This window comes from Adiantum capillus-veneris, chromosome 27 (assembly GCF_014529385.1).
Source record: "Adiantum capillus-veneris isolate H3 chromosome 27, ASM1452938v2, whole genome shotgun sequence".
Lineage (NCBI taxonomy): Eukaryota > Viridiplantae > Streptophyta > Polypodiopsida > Polypodiales > Pteridaceae > Adiantum > Adiantum capillus-veneris.
The window spans coordinates 103,597,210-103,618,054 of record NC_140957.1 but is presented as its reverse complement, the minus strand read 5'-3'; the positions used below and the strand labels follow the sequence as shown (position 1 = coordinate 103,618,054).

The 20,845-nt window shown below is 41.3% G+C and overlaps 1 pseudogene; it reads right to left on the bottom strand.

The window, feature by feature from the left end:
- The window catches only part of LOC147422482 (cycloartenol-C-24-methyltransferase-like), a 55,443-nt pseudogene that overhangs the window by 18,610 nt on the left and 15,988 nt on the right, over positions 1-20,845 (bottom strand).

Sequence of the window (20,845 nt, the reverse complement as noted above, 5' to 3'; positions counted from 1 at the left end):
CTTTTGTTTAGTGTTTGTGCACATAAAAGATAGGTTAGCATAGGTGAAGGCGCTCAAGGATTAAATTCAAAACCACCTGCTTCCAAGGCATGCGTGCAACCAATGCACCCAATACCCTTGCATGTCATCAGGCTACAATGAGTGACAATTATCTTGATTCTCACCATCCTACTACTCTCAAATGATTTTGTGTGCTCCTACTCGTTGCTTGCTACCAACCCCAGCTACCCTCATCATCAAAAATGCCCTGTAGGCTCTCATCTTTGCTTGACTATTTCCATTTTAGTACTTAAAAGCTTCATTGTAGCCAATGCAGTGCCCTCAAATGTCTCCACTCCCACCTTCATCCATGCTTGCAACAATCGTGGCTCTTGCCATCAGACCCCACCTGTCACTCTTCCTTCCTCTACAACCCACTTGCCATGCGCCAGTTGTTCCAAGCCCATTTACTATAGACGCTCATCATCACCTCATAATCTTCAGCCATTTTATGACTCCAAAGCCTCAAAACCTAAGGGCCCCTTCCCACTATATGGTCCACTGCTACCTCATCCATGTGAAGAGATGCAAAGCACTAATGTGTCTATTTTTTAGCATCAACACACACTCTACATATACACTAAGAGGCAAGGCTATCTATGTAAATTTCATGAAACATTTTGACTTTGCAATCCGTAAGCATATCCCAAGGGCATTGTATGCCATGGTAGAAAAGTATGAGATCCATGTGTAGCGCGCCCGCACACACACACACACACACACACACACACACACACACACACATGATGTGCATCATTATTGAAATGTATGTCTACACATTTATCTACAATGATACGATTGTGTCAATCCATGTAAGAGAACTGAACATTGCCTTGCTAGATCAAGGTAACACCTTTCTCATGAGCACACATATGATGAGCACTACATTTAAAATGTATATGTGCATTATGACATTAGCCATGAAGAATGCATCCTCAACAAATCAGACCAATGAATGAAATCAACAAAATGGCTTGATAAATGACCACATGAAGATGATGACAACAAGAGAAAGACAATTATGAAGAGGACACACATGGAAATTTAATCACGCAATGAATGAATGAATGAGATTTGTAATACCTAGGATTACTAGTGAACCTACTAAGCCTCACTTTGTGAACCATAGCGATGAATTCGGTAGAGAATGGCTATGATGTATCGTAGGACCTTCAACCATGGTGATGAATTAAATTGAACTGCCATGATGTATGAGGTAGATAAATTATGTTAGCTTAGGAGTACACCATGGTATACCATGAACAAATGAACCAAAAACACATGAAATTTTTAGAACAACCCACGTTTGTCTTAAGGGGAAGTTAGGGTAAGCCCAACTTGTGGCACCATATGGGAAAGCCCACTAGCCACTTAGGAAAGGATAGATGATAAGATGGTCCAATAGCAAGAGGATACAATATCTCTAGCCAATGATTGTAAATCATTAAGACTTCTTAAGAGTTTATTCTCTAATGAATCAATTGCACTTTGAGTCTATCATTGTGTCTATACTATACTCTCTCTTTTTACGATTTTGCACTTGACATAACCTAACCCTAATTTCCATCTCTCTAACCCTAACCCTAACACCATGGTCAAGTTAAAGCTCCATCTTCCATAACGTAATGCTAAACCATTATTGATTAAGGAACACGCTTCCCAACATAGACATCTAAATAATCCTTGGTAATTTCTTTTTACAAAATTCTCTCAAAGCCACAACGGTGGCTTTTTAAAAACAAGACCATGTTACTGTATTATAAAGCTAGTACAACCTTAAAACTAAATCGAATGTTATAACTATCTAGTCGAGCAACTTGCCATTTGTATTAGTAGGCTTGGTAAGGTACATGGTGCTACCATTACTAAGCCACAAATGCAACAAAGCCGTTCTATCTAATCCTGCCATCATAATAAGCCATAAATGCAACAACACCGTTCTATCTAATCCTAAGTTTCTTGTTTGTTTTCTAGCTCTAAAGGGAACCTAAATATTGCAACAAAGCCCTTAAAGGCACACCACATAAAATTTGTCAAAAATTATAATTATTCATCTAAGCCCACATTGTTTCTCAAGCACCTTTTTTTTCAAACTAGAAACATAAGTACCTTCTAGTTTTCAAGCCACGAATATCCCAATTTTTTGTTTATTGTTTCAATGTCATAAGATTAATTAACATATATTGAACATCTGAAAAAGTTACCAAGTTGCGACTAAGAAAGCGACCCAATCCTGTGGTACGAAAGTTGGCAATTGATAGCCTTTGGGGATTCAGCGGCTCATACCAAGGCATGTGTGCTACGTCAGCCTTATCTTCCTCCATTATGATCTATAGCAACCACAGATGGAAGAAAAAACTCTCTCTCTCTCTCTCTCTCTCTCTCTCTCTCTCTCACACACACACACACACACACACACACTCACAAAGCAGAGCATAAAAACTCTTCTTCCTTTTGCAATGTGGAAATTGTGAAAGTGTGGCTCACAAAGATATTCTGGATGTCTTGAAGTTATACTTTCTATACTTGTTGAGTGATATCCATATCGGTCAATTCTAGTATACATTTGTCTATACATATAGGCTAGCCTCTTTGTGTGTGTGTGTGTGTGTGTGTGTGTGTGCGTTTTTGTTTTTTGTTTGTTTGTTTTTTTTGGGAGGGAAGGGGGGTGTGTGTGTGTGTGTGTGTGGGAGGGGGGGGGCGGGGGGGGGTGGGGGCGGGGGGGGGGTGTTGTTGGTTAAGACTCTAGTTTACATAAGGAAAGCTAAATTGAAAGAGAGAAATTAAGACATGTATGTCATACATTAAGATTTAGATTTTTTTTCCCTTGGCTCTCCAAATTTGGAAGGGGCTCCATGGATCCCTTTGGAGGGAAGTTGCATGGCCGTTAAAGAGAAAAACAATTTCTAAAATTTCTCATATTTGTCAACAGCAAAACAATTTCTAAACTTTCTCATATTTGGTATGACAGAAGCCTTTGCTGGAAGGATATGGAGCTCATGGTGTTGAAACATAATTTGAGGTTACACGAAAGGCTTCTAATTGATAGACTCTTGGAAGTGCTGTCATCCTCATTTCCACCTATCTGCGGATCAAAAATTGATTGGAGATCTTGGCACTGGCTGAAAGACAAAGAGTTCTCGCTTCCCAAGACCCAAAGTACCTACAATGTGCTGGTGTACAAAGAGGATTGGTTTGCCTCACTCAACATAATCTGGAAGAAAAATTGGTCAGAAGAACGTTGGCAAAAGAGTGTTTGGGAGAGTAAAGGGCCTGAATACATAAAAATATTCATCTGGAAAATGCTCTGGGAAGCCTTACTTACGGTGCACGCTAGAGGGATCGGATTTGACACTTGCTCTTGCTGCCTGTGAAGACCCCCTGCATCTGTTCGGTAAGTGCCCTACTTCGCAAGGACTGACCGCTAGGGTTTGCAAGTAGGTAAGAAGGACTTGGAAGATCATCTTCTTTACGAATGACCTAATCTTGGGAAGGTGTGGTTGCCAAAGCCAGCCCGTTTTGGTGTGCACACAAATTACCAGAGTGTGTTACCTGAACTAGGTTTGGAAGTCTAAAAACCTTCGAGTTTTTGAGGATAAACTGGATGTAGCTCATTTTGAAGATATTGCGTATCATAGCACTAAGCTCATACATGTTATAGCAGTAAAAAGAGGGACAACTGACAATCATGAAGAATTAATTCATGCATTAAGCTACTTAGAACACTTAAGAGGATAGGAGTATCATTGCTCTATTTCTGTGTACAAGTTTTTGTTGGAACCTTAGCCCCTTCAAGACACATGTAGTGCTTGATGGAAATTGTATTCTTTTTCAAGTAACATGAATTCTCTCAACTCACAATTGTCAGTACGGCAAAAACAAAAACATCTGGATTGTTTTAATACACTTGAGAGAGCGAGTTTACCCACACACAAAAAAAGATCTAGATTGTTATTTTGTTATTTTAGGGAAAAGTACCAGTAACAAAATAAAGTCATTATCCATAGCATGTTTTCTAAATATCTAAGCATGACCTGCCTCCCAATCATATCATGATAATGACTGATAAGATGTTTCAAGATTATTTTCAAATAAAGATATACATAAATTTAAAACTTGAACATGATGAGAACTACCCAAATATATGAAGTTCATAAAGAGTATTAATATATAATCAATATATAACATTAAGACATCCAAACTATGGATGATTTGGATGTTGAGGCATTCATTATAGAACGATACGTACTTTTGATGTTTAACGTTTGTGAAGTTTTGGGGTTATAATAGTATGAAGACTAACCCAACTCCTCGGGTCTTGTAAAGCCAATTAACAAGCCAGCTTTCCCCTCCGGTCAGCGGCGGAAATTTAGGTACGAACAGATAAATACAGGCTTATCATGTTCCATCAATGGGTGATTCCCTTGCCTCTACTTCCAGAGTAGCTTTTGGGCAACCATCTTGCACGGTTCGAAGAGCACCTGGCAATTATTCTGGCCCTTTCTTTATGACGAAAAGAGTTTCTCCGAGACACGGGTAAGACTTACGGATCATGAACTACAGATTGGTGGAGAATGAGAGAGGGTGTGGGGCTGATGTGAGTTTGAGCGAGAGTCGAGTGCTTAATTGATGCATGGGTAGATTTGGTAAGGGCTGAGCGGTAACACCTGCATCATAAAACTTGCCTATAGATTTATAGATTTTGGAGCTGCGTGCTAGGAGCAAGCAGTTGCGTTTGTCTGATTTAGTTCCGCCTTGGATGATAATAATCTTGTTGAATATTGGTAAGAAAGGAAGAGGCCGATGTATCTAGGCTCGACACGAGCATGGCTAGAGTCTGTAATTTATTGGTTATGATAATATAAGCTACTCACCATTGTGAGTTTTGCAACCAAAAAAAAAAAGGAAGAGGATCACAAGATTCTAAGCGTAGCTTTGTCACCAGGTTTTAAGTGTGCTCCCAGTTGGTAGCATAATCATGCTCAGCTTCATTGTGTAGGCTTGTAATCGCGTTGCTTTTCTCTCACCTTGGAATCGCAATTTTGAATGCCAAATCTTCCGTTTAGGGGAGGATTCTCACCCAAATGAATATCATTAACAAAGGTGGCTCCTTGAGGGAGGAGCCTAATCCTAATAGCAGTGGCACCTCAATTGGCATGGACTTCATGTTCGCAGCAAAGGGTAAGAAAAGACAGAATGAAGCCGACGGTCATACCTCCGATCTTGAGAAGATTTTGAAGCGTCCTCCTTTGGCATTCGGGCACTAACAACGGAGATTCTACATGGGGTGAACATGTTCAACTAGAACAAGGTTATGGATGGGTACGTGATGCAGGCTGACTTCAATCATGAGCTAGCATTACATAGCTTGGAGGCCTACTATGCGCACTCATTGGTCTTATACTTTATAGGTTGGTGAATGTCTACCCAGGGCTTATGGGATTGGGTGGCAGTGACGACAAATAACAGAAATGCAATATGGCATTTCACAGCAATTGGCAAAGGTTTTTATGTGGCAGAGTGTCTGTCCGAGCACACTATACAGGATCTGGTTATCAAAGGAGGTATTTTGGGGCATTCCTATTTTGCTTATGTAGTGCCATGTATGCCCAAGCTCTATCCAAATGAAGAGTTCATGAACGTTTGCCAGTGTGTATCACACTCAAGAGTCTTCCTCTCTTGCTCCGGAGCCATGTAGACTTTGTTGCCATTTTGATAGGCCAAGTGCAATTCATTCTGAAACTGTAATGGGTCCAATCGGGCTTGTATGTTATGGTGTGCATTCTATGGGATAGGAGCAAGCCCATCCACAAATGCTTGGATCTCAATATGGGAGACTTTGGTGCCTATCAACAAGAGTTGTCTTTTGCTTCGTTTTTCAACGCCTACTATTAATGGCGGAGAAATGGTCAGTATGCTAGGAGTTTCTCCGAGGCAGAAGTTGTCCAGATCCGGTGGTTATGACAACTTGGAGGCATGTCTCTAGGAATACCAAACCTCCTACGAGTTCCAGAAAGCTAGCGAAGGACGTTGGCGACACTAAGATGAACCATGACGACATAATCAAAGAGACTGAGTGCCCTTCAGACGAGATGTTGTGCGCGTATGTTGCACGTGTCAATGCAAGGAACTTGCCGATACATCGTGTGTGAGCCACAAATGGCTCCAAGCACACAACAAGCCTAAAATAGTAAGCTCAAAGAAGGCGATGGTGTGTCACTCACCGCTCTACGCTTGCTTCGTGGAGGATTCCTCGCCGCGAAGAAGAAGGAGCCGCTGCTTCGCCGCGCTTAATCGCTTCACCGCCGCCGTCGTGACTTCGCAATGCTCGATCGCCCACTCTCTCTCTCTCTCTCTCTCTCTCTCTCTCACACACACACACACACACACACACACACACACACACAAGGAGGTGAAGAAGAAGAAGATGGAGATGGAGATGGAGCAATAGCACTCTTCTATTGCACAAATGAGAGAATGAGTGAATTTTAGGTTTAGTTGACTTTTATATGAGCTCACCCCATTCACACTTGGGCGCCCATGCTTAGCCAACTAATCCCTTGAATGTACCAGTTAGAGTGCGCCTCTCATCGGCGATCACTCTTACCCTTTTCCTATGGTACCGACAAGCCCGGTACCCGACTGTGTCCGTGAGCCGTGAGGGTTAACATGCCCCCCTTCCTGATGTAGATTCCGTCCTCGGAAGCTATTGAGTTGAAGATTGTTATGTCCATGTTGTAGAGCATTTGGATTTGAATCTGCAAGGCAAAGTCACTGTTTCAGCAAGCGGAATTATATTTCCATAAATCATGAGGGGAATGTAAGGTACATGTGGAAATGAGTAAATGCAAGATTTATGAGATGTTAGACTACCATTAAGGACAAATAAATCTCACTTTGAGTAAATTAATTAATCAAGAGTTTTGGGCTTATGGGTGAGTCTATCAATTAGTTAGCTATGACTAAGGTTAAAACAACTACTCTAGTACTAGCTAAGCTAAGAAGATTATCTAAATGAAAGATTCCGTAATTGTGCTTTTCACCTTTGATTAGCCACCTAGCTCTTACAACTGCAAACAAAAGCTTGAAATGTTAACTGTAAGCTCGATGGAAGTCTTTTAAATGTCATTCATTTTTTTCTTTTTCTCTTTTTTACTTTGGTTCACAATCATTTGACGTGTGTGCTTATTTGTATGTCCAGGGCTTTTTGCTTCTCAACGAAAAGCGCCCACACTGGGAACCTCTAGGGCTCTAGTACCATAGACGATACATGTGAGTGAAGTACCAAATCAAGCCAGGATTTCTCTTCCAGCATTAGATTTTTCATTTGTGGCACTTATGTTTTTTGCTTCCATTTCCTTTGTATTCTCACTAGTGTTTTTGTTGTTTAAGTGAGCAAGCTTCTCTATGCCTTAAACATTCCTAAGGTCTCAAATACTCATATAATTTTATCAGCTAGGACTAGTGGTCAAGTAAATGAATTAACCTAAAGTCACGGTCTCCTAATCTCAAGGCTCATCCATAAGATTAAACTCTAGTTCCATCAACTTAAGCAAAGACAAATTTATACATCTATAATGGCAGATAACAAACATAACTATTGCACTCAAACAAACCATGAAAAATCATTATTAGCAATTATACATATCCCCCAACATGAATCATGGAAAGTAGTACACCTGGAGGTATGGAGTTTCACATTTCGTCGAAGCAGATGTCCTCAGCCATGTGGATGGAGATCCATATAAGTCCTACCTAACACATCCAAAAAACAAGAACTATACCTCTAGGAGGCATGTCAGTGTGAAAACAATAAAACTCCTAGAAAAAAAACTCAAAACACAATCCAGACCCCTAACCTACCTATCTGTCATCCCTTTTAGAATCAAGGAAAGAGGATATTATATAAACCGGCTCGCCACCCTAAGGCTAGGTCTCTATCCTCATCATCTAGATAAACGAAATCATTTTCCGTGAGGCCATAGTCTTCCTCGGTCTCTATTATTTCTTCTTCATCATCCTCTTGCGCAAGAGTGTTAATCAAGAACCTCGCGATGCGTGGATACTCATCCTGTGCAAAAGAATAAGCATGTGCCACCGGAGAAACATTCGCTACTGGGTAGGGATCACTAGTTATCCATAGACGTAGCAGCCATTCTAACTCCTCAAAATTTCGCTCACGTGCAAGTCTCTCTACCAAATCCCATTTGCAAGAAAGTACAGGGTAGCAGATGTGAAACACTTGAGAAAAAGAAAAAGGGTACCTTTCATCAAAAATAGAAGCGGATGCCTCTGGTGAACTAGCCATCTCTGAGAATACAAATAGATTTGGTTAGGTCTTTAAAACATGAGTTGTTTTTGTGTGTTGCTTGATGTGACATGGTGAATTTAGACTTATGTGTAGGATCTGATAGGGTGCTCTCTCGTAGCTAGTCGCTCTTGCTCTTTTACCTTTTTATCTTGTTTTTGTGAGTATAAGGCTTTATATACACATTCCCTAAGATTGGAGATTAAGAGGACAGGAAGAAAGGTTGAGAGGAAAGCAAGTGAATGATGGATGTCAACAAACACTCCCCCCTTCCTTGGGTAGATCATACCGTTTGAAATGATGTTGTCACCCTTTGAAACCATTTGTTCCAAGTTGTTATAGGTAAAGGCTTTAACCAATAGCTTTCGACTGCTCTATGCGTTTCATCTAGTTGCAAAAGTGGTAAGGTACTCTCCCATGATTTTATTTGCAACATCGTTGTAGGTGGTGAACTTACAGCGGGAGGTGTAAACTCTTTCTTGCTCATATGGATATGTACAATGGTAGGTGGAGGTTGTATCGAAGCTTCTATTTCTGTATAAGAAATACATGAAGAGCAAGAAGCTTCATTTGCTTTCCCTATACCTGAGCTAAGTGGAACAAATCATTCTTTCTTTGGTACCCAAACTAGCTCTGGAGCAGGTGTGTCGCATTCTGTGATTTTTTCCTTTCCACGATCTTCAATTTGTTTTGGAGCCACAGGATTGAGCTCAAATGGACAGTACAATTTACGTTTGGACACCCAGATTTGATCATTTCCTTCATAGTATCCTTGGGCTTCCAATAGTCGTTTAGGAATCCAACACAATGTTTCTTTACATTTCTCGGAGTGAGGGGGACGTTTCTTATGAGGCTTCCGTTTTTTAGCATCAGCCATGGTTACTAAAGAGGCTTTAGGGACCCACTTGTATGTTTTATTTGTTATATTAGCATGGTTCTTGTGTGTCTCAAGCTTTCTTTCAACTACATCAGTTGAAGCTCTAGAGAGTTGGGCTATGGGGACGTATGGTTCAACCTCTTGGACAAGCAATGTCTTGCGTTTTATTTCCTTAGGCAATATCTCAGGGACTATGGCTTGAGTGGTAGGGATAAGAGTTGGGTTTTGTGTTGTGACACCCTCAGTCCCCCAATCAATAGTGCATTTGGTGGCTATCATCCACGTGCGTCCTAGGTTTATATTACCCTCCATAGTTCCAACAGGCATGACCAAAAAGTCTTGAGCTACAACCCCATTGTCATAACTGACAGAAGTGTGTCAGATTCCAAAAACTGTATTTTTTTTCTTGTTGACACCCTTGACTTGGACAATACTCTCAGATAGAGGTGGCTTCCCTAACTGACACCACACCCCATATGATAGCAGATTATATTTAGCACCTGTGTCCAATAAGGCGTTATATAGCTAGCACTTTTCCATAGGTTCTATTTAGCTCAATAGGGTATCGTAGAGGTGTGTCAGAGTCCAACCAATCCTCGTCCATTTCAATGTGGAATGCATGTGTGACTCCAAGGTTAGCCTCTCGTTTTTGTCTTATACGTTGTTGTCGCTCCTTAGCCTCAGCTTGAGCTTGTATCTTCTTCAATTCTATTTGTGCCTTGGCTGTCTTTTTTGTATGGATTTCACGCAACTCCTCTTGGCTTAAAGGATCATAGTATCTTTTAAATTTGCTCCCATTGAGGAATCCAATGGTTTCAACTCCATCAAGAGTCTCCACACGAATGGTTCCTTGTTGGGTGATCTCACATACTCTATATGGTCCTTTTCCCGCATATTTCAACTTTTTCTTTTCGTTACGCACTCCATACATAAGGACTTTATCACCAACATTGATATCTTTGTTCTTTAGATGACGGTCAAACCATTTCTTCCTCCTATCTTTCTCCACAAGTGCATTTTTCACAGCTAATTGCCCTCTTCATCTAGCCTTTCAAGGGTATATAATCGCTCAACTAAGGGGTTACCATCCCAACCTTCTTGAGAAGCTACTCAAAGACTAGGAACGACAAACTCCCATGTCATAACCGCTTCTTGGCCATACACCATCTTGAATGGTGTGCAGTTAATGGCAACTTTATATGCATTACGATAAGCCCATAGAGCAGATGTAAGCTTTAAATCCCAATCTGTGCGATGAGCTTCCACCGTTTTGGTTAAGATAGAGATTAAGGTCTTATTGGTGCTCTCAGCTTGTCCATTTGCTTGTGGATAATAAGGTGTGGATTTATGGTGAGCTATCATAAAGTGGGTAGTGAGTTCTTTTATTACTCCATTTATAAAATGAGTACCATTGTCACTCACAATCTCAAAGGGACAACCAAATCTTGTAACAATGTTCTCAAAGAGAAACTTGGCAGTTGACCTTGCATCGGCCTTACGTGTTGCCCTGGCTTCCACCCACTTTGTCACATAGTCAGTGGCAACGACAATATATCGAGATTGAGTGCTACGAGCTGCCGGACTAATTGGGCCTAGAAAGTCTAAACCCCATTTTTCAAATGGTTGAGTCACTTTAACAAGATTTAAGGGCATCCTATCCTTTTGTTGTGTGATCTTGTAACGTTGGCATTCATCACATCCTTTTGCAAAAAGTGATGCATCCTTAAATAAGGTTGACCACCAATAGCCTAATTGCAACACCCTTCTAGCTGTTAGTTCCCCTGAGAAATGTCCTCCGGCTATACCCATGTGGGATTCTTGCAGTATGTATAAATACTCAACCTCATGGGCACAACGTCTAAGAATATCATCCTTCCATAGCCTGTAGAGAGTTCCTGCAATGAGAGAGTAAGGTTCACATTCTTTTAACAGTTTTCGAGCTATGTCCTTACGAAGCTCTTTGGGTGGAAAACCATTAACTAGAAAGTTCACAATCTTCTCGCTCCATTCAGGTATGGTTTCGACTAGGAATAGAGAAGTATCATGCAATTCATCATCAACTCGAGTAGGGGATTCACCATTGGGTATGCGAGACAAATGATCAGCCATGACATGTCTTTTACCAGGTCTAACCATAATGGTAAAATCAAACTCAAGGAGAATTAACAACCATCGTGTAATTATTCCCGTGGAACAAGGTTTATTTACTAGATACAACAAGGCTTGATGATCAACATAGAATACAAACTTGTTGGCCAGAAAGTTGTGGATCTATGTATTCCTCCTCTATTGGCATCTCCCCAACTCCATCCATCTGTGCAAATTGTGGTAGCCCAAACTTCAGTTCTCCATTGAGGACGGCTCGAAGGGCTGAGACTAGCTCCGGGTCTTTATATAGTTTGGACATGATGGTGGTTCTAATTTCTAAAGACATGAAATCCATCAATTTGGCAATGTTTAACAGCACCTTTTGGCCTTGAGTTCCTTGACGTGGGGAAGATGGGATCTCCATTTCTTCGATAGGATCAGGTAGTCCCTCTGTAAACATTCTTTCCATCAAGAAGTGAGTACGCCCACTTTCCCATGACTTTTAGTCACCTTCTTCTTGGATGACACTAGGTATGTCCAAGGGTCTATGGACTTGGTGAGGTTGTTATTGCGTAGGGAACACGGTGTCTGTAATCTGGATCTTCCTAGGTGCTGGTTCTAGATCCCTTTGGGTATCTTCTACCAAAATCCTAAATTGCTTGACTCGCTCAATCTCCTCTGTAGGGTTTGGGTAAGTTCCTATCTTCTTTTTGGATCCTGGCCATTGTGGCTCATGAAGATCTTCCTTGTTGGTTTCTATGTTAGTGGTCGTTTTGGTCTCCATGGTTTCACCTGAATTAGAATCTTCTTCAGCGTCGTTCATATTTACGGGGTCATCACCAGTCCCTATGTTGGTCTTTGAACTGGGGTCTGACTTCGGTGCTTTTTGCGATCTCTTTCTTCGTGTTTTCTTCTTTCCTCAAGAATATAATTTTGTTTTTGGAGCATCAATCGTGTGAGCACGTTTACTGGTACCACGGGTGTACTTGGTGATGGCTCCTCGGTAACTTCAATCAAGTTTAATGGCGTGATCTTCCGTGCATTTGGATTATTTGGACATTGGGCAATCAAATGATCTATGCCACATCGATTACACATGAGTATCGGCATTGTAGACGTGCTTGCTTGATTGGTTTGCATTAGTGTGGTGTTCTTTTGTAGCCTAATAGGACACTCGGCTACACGATGTGGACCTCCACACTCATAGCATTGAAGAGGTGGTCTCTTAGCGGTGTAATTTATATTTTGGCCTCTTGCCGCAAGAGCAGCTACTTGATATACACGTTTGACTTGTCCCCAATATTCCTCCATGTAGTATTGTGGACTTTCTTCAAACACATCCATCCCATAGGCGATATTAGGATCTATATCTTCCTCATAGCCTTCCAAACAAGAAATAGATGACTTAGAACCCACTTGATTCACAGAAGTGATTCTCGGATGTGGTGGTTGCGGTCCTAGCACTGGGGGTGGTAAGGGTGTTGTTTGAACAACATTTTGGGCCCTAGGGACCATATGTTGTGATGTTTGTTCAAGAGGTGGGGCCGGCATCAATGCAGGCACTCGAGGTGTGTCTGTCCATGCTAAGGTTGGTCTATTGGCCATCACGCACTTAAATACTATGCAATCCTTAGCTTGATGACCATACCTTCCACATGCATTGCCGTTCCCATTGAATTTTACTCTAAAAGTAGGGCATTCACTGGTACTATGCGGTCCATAGCATATTGAGCACCATTGTTGCTCCCTTCTTGGATACATATGATTGTTCTACGGAGCACGATTGTCTCTAAGACTCTCTTGAATAGCCTTGGTGAGATCTGCTAAAGTCATCTCAGATATCTTTGGCTCCCTAGAAATAGGCTTTAGGGTCATTGGCTGATGCCCCGATGCTTGTGAGCTAATAGATTTAGGCTCAACAGACACTCTTTCTCCTTGAATCATTAAATTATCCTCCAATTGGATTGCATTGGTGGTGACTGCTTCCCAAGTGGTGATACCTCTAATGACTAGGCCATTGTAGATATCCTCATGTCGTAATCCCCTAATGAATCTATCAAGAAATTGGTTATTGTTGAAGCGCTCATTTGGATTACAATGAGAATTCAAATGCTTCAAGCGACTTATAAAGTCTCTCACCGACTCTCCTTCCTCTCGTTGGGCTTTCTGGAGCTGAGAGGCTACACCCCAAAGCACTCCCTCTCGTATGTATTCTTTTAAGAACAGTCTCCTAAGAGTAGGGTAAATCGTTTTTTCTTCCACCCTTAGGGTTCTATACCAATCCTTAACCTTTCCACTTAAGGTTAGGCTTAAAGCATTGCTCTTATATAGGTCATTGTGTTCTCCTAGAGAATCGCATATTTGTTCAAACACTTCGATATGCTTTCTCACATCCCCGTCTACACTAAATTTTTGTGTGAGCTTGGCTATTTGTACTGCCTTACTTATAGGCTCTCTATCAGGCGTGTTACGCATGTTCTCAGCAATAGATCGACCAATAGCTTGAGCAAATGTTGCCAAGTCACCTAAGTGAGCAGGTACCGTGGGTAAAGGTGCTCCAGAGACTACATGTGGAGTAGGTATTGGCATTGGGCTTGGCGCATAGGAAGCCCTTGGGTTCCACGTTGGGTATGATGTTGTGCCATGTGGTGGTCCATAGTTCATATGAGTGGCCCTAGGCATAGCAGACGTCGGATGTGACATGCTAATGCTAGCCGGTATAGTCCCATGGAAATAAGAACTTGTGTATTGTGGTTGTGGAGCATAGGTAGTTGAAAAAATGGGAGGGGTAGGGACTACATGAGTACGTGGACCCATACGTTCATACGATTGGTTCGCACTTGTAGGTACTATTGCAGGCATTGAGCTACCATGTAGCGGTGCTTTACTAACAAACGAGGTCCATGGCGTGTTTCATGGCATGCCCATCATTGGGGTAGGCATGGTAGTTGTGGTGTCATCAAGGGAAACATGAGCTAGACTTGGAAAAGTAAAGCTATCACTTGTGGGCTCAGATTGCATTGAGACCCCTGGCAAAACAACATATGGGGGATCGATGGGACTCATTGGGGGAGTCTCCATTTGTGATAGAGTGGGTTGTTTCCCTTTGCCCGTGTCTAAAAACTGCATAGCACCCGTCGAAGGTATGTTTATTCCTCGATTTTGCCTCTCGGACTGGATAATCGTATGGATGACATTGCAGATCATGTGTTATTGTTCCTCTACACTAGTGGCACTAGATGTAGATTGTACAACTTCTAACCAACCCACATGGTATGTGTAGCCCATGTATAGGTCGGTCAAAGTCTCCGTGTGTAGGTCATATTCCCAATTTTCATTGAGAAATACCCCCTCCAAACTTGGTGTACTAGAGGGTTGCCGTGAGGTGGATGCAATGTTGCTTCCCGTGTTTTGACTTTTAGTCACCGCTACCTTAGAGGCGACTTTGGAAGGTGGTAGCTCGGTAGCGCCCTCATTAAATGAGATAGGTAGATTTTCCACGTGGACACTCTGAGGGAGTGTGGGGTCTACAGGAGATGTGAATGGTGATTCTACTTCCCCACCCCCTTCGTTTACTTCACTAGCCGTAGCTTCAGAGTGTGTAGCTCTACTAAAAGTTTCCATCAAACGGCTAAAAACACTAGTTCCAGGTTGTTGGGCCCAGCTAGGTACGGTTTCATTTGTTCCCCCGGGGCTTTGTGTAAGATGCTCTTCCATAATATCGAAGTCAGAGGAAGAGTCGCTAGCCGCTATATTTGGGTCTTGGGTTGCACTACCTTGGATCCCCGCCGAGGGCGTAGACCCTAGCATGGAAGGATACTGAGTACCCCTGTAAATCGAATCACTAGCTAGTTGTTCGGACTCTAACACACGACCAGAGCGTAGATACATGTGCTTTGGGTGCCCTACAAGTGTCAGCAAGTACCCTCAAAGGTTACTTTCTTTGTTTTGTGGGTGTTTTGCACCACGTTTTCTACTTGATTTTTTCTTGTTTTTGATGTTTTTTGAATGTTTTTTAATGTTTGATTTTTTTTAATTGAAGTGTGTGATAGCTCGAAACGAGCGTATCACTTAAAGGGTCGCTGTGTGCTTTACAACACAATTTTCGGGCATCTGACGTTCCGTTGGTCCTCAAAAAATCGATTTTTAGCTACGTGTGAAGCTAAAATTCGTTTTTTTTAAAGGTGACCGAGGCCTAGGCCTAAGTGTGAGCTTGGGCTTGGGTCTGGGATTGGATCTAAGAGATATTCCCGATCCCGATCATACCTTTGAAATTTTTATTTTTATTTTTAATTTTTTTTTTTAAAGGATAAAGCCGCCGCAGCCTGCGCGAGAGCACACACACACTCTATCTACCTACTTCTAACTAATACACCTACTCTTACACACTAACACACGCTATTAACTCTCACTAATCTACTTCCTACTTATTGTACACAGAAAACTAACTAGCTTAATACACAGAGAATAAACACGAAACCTTTGATATCTCTATTAACAAAGAAAACTAACTACCTTAATACACAGAGAATAAACACAGAATCTTTAAAAACTCCATTAACAAAAAAAACACACAGTATGACACCAAATCTCTCTTCTTAACACACACACACTCCTTCTTTACCTTTCCTACAATAGAAATTGCACCACGGAGAAGCACAAAGTGCTACTCGAGCTTCATGTATGGCATTCCCCGGCAACAACGCCAAAAATGTGCGCGTATGTCGCACGTGTCAATGCAAGGAACTTGCCGATACACCGTGTGCAAGCCACAAATGGCTCCAAGCACACAACAAGCCTAAACTAGTAAGCTCAAAGAAGGCGATGGTGTGTCACTCACTGCTCTACGCTTGCTTCGTGGAGGATTCCTCGCCGCGAAGAAGAAGGAGTCGCCGCTTCGCCGCGCTCAACCGCTTCGCCGCCGCCGTCGTGCCTTCGTAATGCTCGATCGCCCACACACACACACTCTCTCTCTCTCTCACACATACACACACACACACACAAGGAGGTGAAGAAGAAGAAAATGGAGATGGAGATGGAGCAAGAGCACTCTTCTATTGCACAAATAAGAGAATGAGTGAATTTTAGGTTTAGTTGACTTTTATATGAGCTCGCCCCATTCACACTTGGGCACCCATGCTTAGCCAACTAATCCCTTGAATGTTCCAGTTAGAGTGCGCCTCTCATCGGCGATCACTCTTACCCTTTTCCTATTGGACCAACAAGCCTGGTACCTGTCTCTACCAAATAAATAATACAATGTCCGTCGTAGGTTACAACGTCCATCGTAGGTAATAGGGTTTCACGCTGCAGGATGGAGTTCAAGGCCTCTCTTGCGCTCTCTCGCCTTCACTTTTTCAGTTGTCCACCCCTTTGGGAAGATGGCCGGGCAAGGGAGGCCGCCGCTCTGACAATACCTCGCTGCCAACTTCGCTTTTTTTCTCCAACGAATAACGGTGCCCCATCTCAGCTTGGACCGCATTTGCCTGCCCCAGTGTGACACGGGCCTAAGTCTGCTTAAAAGAAAGAAGAAAAAAAAGTGATGCTGCTTCCCTTTACACTGTTATGTTCTTTTGCATTGGTTTGGCGATCAAAGGGGTGTACGATGTGGCAGGGCTCTCTCCTTGGTGACAACCCCAAGCCCATCTAAGTTTCCCTTTGTTGTGGGTGACATACGGTGGCATTGTTTATCACAACTGATGTATCTGACTTTTTGTGACTAGGTTGTTGGTTGATGCCATGGCTTGGAGTATATATCCAATCACTATTGTGAGTTTGGCAAAAACAAAAGGTGTTGGGGTTATAAGACACATTTGTTCTATTCCTCTAAAAATGTTGATTAAAATTTATAAATAGTACCCCTTTCTTAACAAAAATGTATTTGAATTACAGGTTCCCTTTAGTTTCAGTCTTATAGAGCCATTTCAGGGGAAAAGCTCTACCTTAAGGTATAAGAAACCATATTTGAAACCAAAGCCATCTTACATGACTATATCTTTATCATCTATGCAGCAATTACACCCACTTACCCTAGAACGAGGATTGCTTACACATATGGAATTCATATCGCCTTGGTTAATCTGTAAGCCCTTCTTCTCAATGAAATTTCATGAGGCCAACGAAAAACCAGGATGATAGACTATTATATTTAATCAAAACCTTTTCTTCATATATTTAATCAAAATCTTTTTCTTCATATATAATAAACCATGGAAAGGTGTGCATTATGCTAGAATTCTATCGTGGTGGGTACATGTGTTTCTATGATTAGATATATGTTTCGACTTTTTGTCCGGGATCAATGATTTCACGTCTAGATGTATAAGAATGTTGTCATAATTTTAGATCCAATACCATTGCATGGTTTATAATCAAAATATTGTTATAAACATACCATACTTTTATAAGGATAATTCTACTGAGAACTGCGCCAAATCCTCCATATGTATAAAGTCGAAGGTGTTAGTTATTGAAAAAAGATTATATTTTGATGTATCTAATTAGAATTCACTTTCTATATATGTGATCCCTAGATGGCAAAGAAAGTGTGATAAAAATATAAAACATGACTAGTTATTTCAAAATATAATTTCAATCAGGGAGCTTACCCATCACCATTTGAAAATTGGGAGCTTGTCATAAATGTGGTAGCTAGCCCATTTTCATATGGCAAGCAGATGATGGGGCAGAGGAGATGTGCATAGTCTATTGTGAATAACTGGAAGAAATGAAATTGACAGGTGAAGGAAAAAAATGATTGATGAAAAAGAATGGCTAGCCTTAGAACTTCATCCAAAAGCCCTTCGAACTATGGAGCCTATGTAGCTGCTAGCAAGGAAATGGTTGCATGTTTATGCCACTCAAAGCCCAGTTCCTAGCTAGAGAGTGTTGATGGGTAGTACAAGCGATAGGAATAGCGGTCACCAATGCAGTGTGTAATATCCTAAGGCTTATAATTTGAAGCTTTGTATCCTTATATGTAGGTCTGTGGCATCTTAAAAATTATCACAATGAGTAGAATTCCTCTTATCTTGGAACACAATTTTATAGCAATTGTATATTTGTGTTCACAAGGTTCTAGCACATTTTTGGATCTTTTTCTTTCAACAATATCTAAAAAGGCAAAATATACTTAGCCTTGATATGCATGCAATTACTTGAAATCCTGCATCTTTCAAAGCTTGTATATATTCAACGGTAGTGGGTATGTCTGGTAGTCCATTACCATACTCAATCTCAGCCTGCACTCTCCAAAGAAATCACAATTAGAGGTTTATACTTACGTAAAACGTGTCTACTCAAGTACTCTTATTCATTGCACAAAATCTAGGATTAAACTTAAACACTTCCAGATGGAATGATATGCCCATGTTTAAACCTTCAAACAACCTTAATAGTTCTGTGTAGTGAAGATTCTGGATCATAATGCTTTGTCATACACCAATCACATCCAGCTAGATATTGGCCAGGCTTTAACATTCGATATAACTCCTTGTAGAGAGAAACCTTCAAAAGAGATTTGAAGTTATAAATGACACCAAGATTAATGCATAGCTTGTTGACATCCTTAAAATAAATGGCCCAAATGGAGACATTTTTTCAACCTGCAAACCAAGAACATCTACCACATCCTAATGATGTAGACCGATTGGTTTTCCCCTTCAACAAGCAGTGGGATAAGTAATGGGTGAAATCTAGATATGTGGAGATAGCGGCAAACATTTGGAATCCACAATGGCCGCTCTTGATGAAAACCTTCTTGTGGAAGGTGATTTGGGGACACTATGTCGGTTGGAGTCAAGATTCCAGCTAGGGATATTAGCTCAAATAGGTGCTCGGGGTGCAAAACAGCAAGTGAGAACCCCGCTCACTTATTCAAGGAGTACCAAGCAATTAGAGGCATGGCATGCAAGTTATGTAAATGGATCCAAAGGACTTGGAAGATATAATTTTTCAAGAATGATTTGTTCTTAGGAGGGAAGGTGATGAAAAGCCAAACGCTTCTAATCTATACACAGATTGTTAGATTCTGCTTCTTTCAACACACTTGGAAGGCCAGAAACCACAAGGTTTTCAAGAATGACATTAGCTTCACAAAGATTACGAAGAAAGCAGGGAGGTAGTTCTTTTTGCCATTAGAAAAAGAAAGAACTCAGATGAGTGGAATCAGACAATCCTTATAGTCATGATCGCTACCATTGGATAAGGGTTCATAGCTTACGCAATATCTCAGGGACTATGGCTTGAGTGGTAGGGATAAGAGTTTGTTTTTGCGTTGTGACACCCTCAGTCCCCCAATCAATAGTGCATTTGGTGGCTATCATCCACGTGCGTCCTAGGTTTATATTACCCTCCATAGTTCCAACAGGCATGACTAAAAAGTCTTGAGCTACAACCCTATTGTCATAACTAACAGAAGTGTGTCAGATTCCAAAAACCGTAGTTTTTTTCTTGTTGACACCCTTGACTTGGATAATACTCTCAGATAGAGGTGGCTTCCGTAACTGACACCACACCCTATATGATAGCAGATTATATTTAGCACCCGTGTCCAATAAGGCGTTATATAGCACTTTTCCATAGGTTCTATTTAGCTCAATAGGGTATCGTAGAGGTGTGTCAGAGTCCAACCAATCCTCGTCGATTTCAACGCGGAATGCATGTGTGACTCCAAGGTTAGCCTCTCATTTTCGTCTTATACGTTGTTGTCGCTCCTTAGCCTCAACTTGAGCTTATATCTTCGTCAATTCTATTTGTGCCTTGGCTGTCTTTTTTGTATGGATTTCACGCAACTCCTCTTGGCTTAAAGGATCATAGTATCTTTTAAATTTTCTCCCATTGAGGAATCCAATGGTTTCAACTCCATCAAGAGTCTCCACACGAATGGTTCCTTGTTGGGTGATCTCACATACTCTATATGGTCCTTTCCCCGCATATTTCAACTTTTTCTTTTCGTTACGCACTCCATACATAAGGACTTTATCACCAACATTGATATCTTTGTTCTTTAGATGACGGTCAAACCATTTCTTCCTCCTATCTTTCTCCACAAGTGCATTTTTCACAGCTAATTGCCCTCTTCATCTAGCCTTTCAAGGATATATAATCGCTCAACTAAGGGGTTACCATCCCAACCTTCTTGAGAAGCTACTCGAAGACTAGGAACGACAAACTCCCATGGCATAACCGCTTCTTGGCCATACACCATCTTGAATGGTGTGCAGTTAATGGCAACTTTATACGCAGTACGATTAGCCCATAGAGCCCATGTAAGCTTTAAATCCCAATCTGTGCGATGAGCTTCCACCGTTTTGGTTAAGATAGAGATTAAGGTCTTATTGGTGCTCTCAACTTGGCCATTTTCTTGTGGATAATAAGGTGTGGATTTATGGTGAGCTATCATAAAGTGGGTAGTGAGTTCTTTTATTACTCCATTTATAAAATGAGTACCATTGTCACTCACAATCTCAAAGGGACAACCAAATCTTGTAACAATGTTCTCAAAGAGAAACTTGGCAGTTGACCTTGCATCG